This window comes from Miscanthus floridulus, chromosome 9, assembly GCF_019320115.1.
Source record: "Miscanthus floridulus cultivar M001 chromosome 9, ASM1932011v1, whole genome shotgun sequence".
NCBI lineage: Eukaryota > Viridiplantae > Streptophyta > Magnoliopsida > Poales > Poaceae > Miscanthus > Miscanthus floridulus.
Window position 1 is genome coordinate 56,339,022 of NC_089588.1, and position 5,766 is coordinate 56,344,787.

At 42.5% G+C, this 5,766-nt stretch overlaps 1 non-coding gene across 1 annotated transcript; it reads left to right on the forward strand.

Annotated features, from left to right (window-relative positions):
• Window positions 1-5,381: 5,381 nt before the first annotated feature.
• Window positions 5,382-5,492, forward strand: LOC136484564 (small nucleolar RNA Z279/snoR105/snoR108). The gene has a single exon (XR_010766077.1). It is a non-coding gene; the product is annotated as a small nucleolar RNA Z279/snoR105/snoR108 (small nucleolar RNA).
• The last annotated feature ends 274 nt before the right edge of the window (window positions 5,493-5,766 follow it).

Genomic DNA, 5,766 nt, shown 5'->3' on the forward strand with positions numbered 1-5,766 from the left:
GGGCGATGATCCACCAAGGTAGTCCCCAGCTTAGCTGGTGACTCTTGCACGAAGAACCCGAACGCCGAGGAGTTCCTGGCTTAGCTGGTGACGCTTGCACAAAGAATCCAAACACCGAGGAGTCCCCAGCGTAGCTGGCGAGCCCCGGCGTAGCTGACGATGAAGTACATGCGATGAGCAGCCCAACCAACTAGTCGGTGGCAAAGTGAACGCCGAGCAGGAGTGAGTTTCGAGCAGTCCGACTAGTTGGTTGGCGGTGAAGTCCTTCCAATAGGTGGTCCGACCACCCAAACGATGATCATCTTGTCCGGTCCCTGAGCGTAAGCTCGTTGACCAAGTCGTGCCCCTGCTAAACAAATGTGTAGAATAGGTAATATATGATGTAAAAATATATGAACTCGATGGTGATGAAATAGCGTATGCAGTTCGGCGATAAGTTGGTGTGAACACTTAGTGTTATTCTGAAGGTGTGTTTATATTTAATATAAACCGTCCAACCAGTTAGTGTATAGCTGAGTCTCCAGCCCTATCTAGCCTGTTAACTATAACGCGGAGCCCGTGTGCGTGTAGGAAGAGCAGGGCATTGCTAACGAGCCACTGCCAACCCCCCCTAATGCAGATGGTAGGCGCTCGTGCACGCGTAGGGAGAAGCCGGAGACAGGACCGTCTCTAGGAACATCCGAGCATCAACATGACTATTCGGGGATTTGCCTTAGACTTAGTTGTATGTCATCTTTAAGATGGTATACACGAAAGAAAATCGTTTGGAGAGCAAATATGAAGAAAACAGCTCGGAGAAACATTGGGAGATATATGAAATATTTAGAAAAATAATAAAGCGTGACTTAGCTTTAGATAGAACGCCTGGTCGGCGGTGTATGACGTTATCTGGTCGGCGTTGACGAAACTGCCCGGCTCTCGAGCTTTCCGGCCTGGCGTCCCGGCAGTGGTTGCAGTCGTCATAGGGCCGTTCTTTGCGGCGGTCATCGTTGCAACGCGGCATGGCTCGCTTGATGGCTCGGACGGCTCGCTGGTGGCTCAACGTGGCTCGCTTAGCGGCTCGGACGGCTTGACGCAGTCGGATACAGTCGTCTGTGCGGGGACTCCCTGCAGTGTACGGTTCCGCACGCCCGCCGTGACCGTGATCCTGAGCCGGACTACGACGTCGGCGATGGCGTGGCACTCCTCGGATACGGCCTTTGCGTCGTGGGACTGTACACGCTAGTGCTCGGCCGTCGTTGCGGGTCCTCCAGATGACCCGTCGGAAACGTAGTGATGAGCGACGTAGAGAGAGACGCGGCTGCCGGCTCCTGATCAAGACCTTGCTTGCTAGCTTGTACGTGAAAGCTACGATTAGCTTGCATGGTGTGTAGATCATCACGTCATCTATTGATTTGAGGTCCTGAGCCGTAGTCGAGAACGCGCTATTGATTTGAGGTCCATCTGGCTCGTCATGGGATCAAGCGCACATCCCTACCTAGCGCGTCAACTGTCGACAGAAGATGTTCAGCAGTCCACCAAGGGGTATCCTGCGATGGTAGATTTGTCGAAGAGGTGAGCGAGATCAGGAGCGGGATGGTGACATGACACAAGATTTAGACAGGTTCAGGCCGTCTGATTGACGTAATATCCTACGTCCCGTGTCTTTGGTCGATTGTATTTAATATGAGATGATTTCAAGGGGAGTCCCTGCCCGCCTTATATAGTCTGGGGGGGGTACAGTTACAAGTCGGTTAGATCTAGATCTATTCGGTTATATGGTAAGTATTTATAAGGAATACAATATCTATTATATCTGAACATATTCTTCTCTATCTTTAAGATTCTAAAGATTGTCTTGCGGTGCACGCCGACTAGAGCCGAGCACCGCATGCCATGATCTTATGGGCTGGACCTCCCCTAGTGGTGCGGCCTATGTCCATTGCCGTGGGTATCTGGGGTTATACCCCACACTAAAGCTGTTTGGAATATCTACTGTGAAGTGTTATTCTTACTGTTGTGATTATCAACAATAATAAATCTGGTTGAAATAAAAAAAATTATGTATATCAAAGGATACTGATAGTATTTTACTCCTCACGGGTCCAGACGGAATTATTTATAGAAGCAAAGGATACTAATAGTAATTATTTTAACTTTTGAAAAATTTGCACATATTTGTAATACTAAAAAGATTGCATATATTTATGCCTAATTTTATTGCCAAAATCCCTACTAAATTTGTCAAAACTTTAATATTGAAATTAGGGTAAAATCACAAAGTTCACTAACAAAACATGGTAAAATCACATGGGCAAACTTGTCTATTTGTCCAAAAGTTAACACCGTTAACTAGACTTCACGGAGTAGGGGTAGACTCTTCCTTCACTTCAAAAATGCAAGGATAAATTCACAAAGTTTAAAAAATAAGGGTAAAATCACCATTTCGCTTCAACATAAGGGTAGAAACGCTTAAGCCTCTAATAAAAACTACCTTGACCGATAACTGGACGCCCGATGATTATTAGAGTTAATTTTACTCCTCACGGGTCAGACGGAATTATTTATAGAAGCAAATGATACTGATAGTAATAAAAACTACCTTGTTCAGAGACCGGATGTCCCGATGAATATCAGATTTAATTTTACTCCTCATGGGTCCTGACAGAATTATTTATAGAAGCAAATGATACAGATAGTAGTAAAAACTATCCTGACCGGAGATTGGACGCCACGATGATAATCAAAGTTAATTTTGCTCCTCATGCCCTGTTGATTATCATAGTCAAAATTACTGCTCATAGGTCAGGCTAAAATTATTTATATAACAAAACGATACTATTAGTAATAAAAAAAATAAACTGGTCTGGATACCGGACGCCCAGTTGATTATCACATGTAAATATACCGCTCACATGACAAGACAGAATTATTTACATACCAAAATGATACTATTAGTAATAAAAAAATTAACCTCGATGCTGGACACCCCGTTGATTATCATAGGCAAATTTACTGCTTACAGGTCACGATGGAATTATTCATATAACAATATAGAATAATTAGTAATAAAAAATTACCTCGTCTGGATACCGGATACCCCGATGATTATCATAGGCAAATATACCGCTCATAGGATAAGATGGAATTATTTACATTTTAGTAATAAAAATTACCTCGTACGATATCGAACACCCGATGATTAAGACAGGCAAAAATACTGCTCACATGTGAGGATGAGTTATTTATATACCAAAATGATACTATTAGTAATAAAAACAAACCTGGTCCGGATACCAGATACCCCGTTGATTATCATAGGCAAATTTACCGCTCACGTGTCAGGATGAACTATTTACATAATAATATGACACTATTAGTAATAAAAGTTACCTCGTCAGCATACGGGATGCCCCGGTGATTATCACAATCAAATTACCTTGTCTTGGTACCGAACACGGCAGTGACTATTATAACAAATTTATTATGCATAGTTCTGGGTAGAATTATTTATAGGCCCAAATGATGATATTAGTAATAAAAAATACCTCATGCTCATCGGTCCAGAAGGAATTATTTATAGGCCCAAATGATGATATTAGTAAAAAAAAAAAGCGATGACCGTTACAGCAAATTTTATTACGCACAGGTCGGGACCGAATTATTTATTGGCTCAAATGATACTATTAGTAAAAAAAATTACTTCGCCTGGATACCTGACGCCCCGAGATCTTGATTATCACATGCAAATTTACCGCTCACATGCCCCATTCATAGATCGGACGTCTTGGTAAATAGCACAGACAACCTTACCACGCATGGCTAATTAAAGACAGAATAATTTATAGAAGCATATGATAATAGTAGTAATAAAAAAAATAGGACCGGATATCAGACGCCTCGATAAATAGCACATCGAACTATACTGCCTATTGGTCCGGGGAGTATTTTTCATAGACTCAAATAGCAATCCTGGATAATGGCAATTTCAGATAATGGCCGAAGACATTATTATTCGTAGACTCAAATGATAATAAAAGTAATAAAAAACCTTACTCAAATGATAATAGACTCAAATGATAGTAAAAGTAATAAAAACCTTACTCAAATGATAATAAAACGGGTCGTGTGCTTTCCGGATTTTTTTAAATGCACGGAGGCGTTCGCTTGTCATATATAAAACCTACGAATGGACTAGTAACGACCAATAGCATCGTAGACGATTCTGACTGCTGTAAAGTTTGGCAATAAATAAAATATCACGAAGAGTCAAAGTTTCATCTAATCACGTGTGAATAGTTATTAGGGGAGTAATATGCCATCTCCTTTTACTGCTCAGTCCTGCATGCGTTATTAGGTGGTTAAATGCTATTTAAAGGTGCATGTGGACACGGCAGTGGGCGTCATCATGCCATGCATGCAAATCATCATGTACCGGCTGCTGGTCTGGTCGACACGGCGGCGGGTGTTGAATATTATTTAGCAGCCAGGATGCTAAATAGTAGTGCCCAATCCCTCCTCTATATCAATCGTGAACTCCCCAATCTTAGGAGAAGAGAAGGGGCTTCATTTGAGCTACAGAATAATACCTCATCAGATTGTTTGTGCCTGATCGCTGATGCTAATGGTAGCAGTTGAACGTACCATTTGGCACAATTCTAGGAACCGGTTCGATTACTTAAGACTACAAACATTGGCCACCATTTGCCACGTACAATTCAATTCCTCCGCACTCCGCAGCCCTCGAATACCCGAGGACCTTGCAATTACATACCACAGTCGACAGCACGGGGCGGATCTACGTGGGGGGTGGGGGGGGGGGGGGGGGGGGGGGGGGAGGGCTGCAGCCCCTACAACTAGTGCATCAATGAAAATATGGAGAGGGTGAGGGAGAAGAAGAGGTGGAAAAAAGAAGAAAAATAGAGAAAGAGGAAGAAAAAGAGACGGGGGGAGGGATCTAGCCCCCTACAGCTGGTGTATCAATGAAAATATGAAGAGGCTGAGGAAGAAAAAAAGTGGAGAAAAGAAGAAAAATAGAGAGAGAAAAAAGAAGAGACAAGTCCACTTCAATCCTATTCTGCATCAGTGACCGGACGACAGCGTCTCTATTATGTAGCACCTCGTCGAACACCCTGACAACATCATCCAGCGGTCATCCAGCCTTGGCGTACATTCGCTAGCAACCCGGTCGTGTCAAAGACTTAGTGGGCCCAGCCCAGCTGGATCGGAAGAAATTTAAGTCTTTGAGGCCCAACCAGCGGGTGATTGCATGTAACCAAGGGATGAAGGGAAGTCTGTTTTAGTCCCACATCGGCGGCGAAACAGAGGCGGGTGAGCGGGGCAGGGCGATAAAGGATTGAGCTGGTGCACCATTCGGAGGCATGATCCTTCAGGCAGTTAAAGGGAAATGATGAGTGGTAAAAGCTTGCGTTTTTTTATTGCAAGAGGGGTGTCTGCCCCAAATAAAGCCTGTTACGACAACAGGGCACTCACACTGTTTACCATCTGATCCCAAAGCCAAAGTAATTTCAATATAAATAAATATTTATAATATCAATATTTAATTTGGTATTATTATGTTTAGAAAAGATTTTGATCTCCCTTAACTACTACTATTCGATTCTGAATTTCTGATAGGCAGGTCAGTTAAAATTGTAGAAATATTTTTTTAAAAAAATAGATACTTTTACGGGAGTTTAGGGAGGTTAAGTTAAAATATTGTATAAATGCTTTTACTAAAAAAGTATTCAAATATTTTTGAACAAATATGCATTACAAATATTAAAA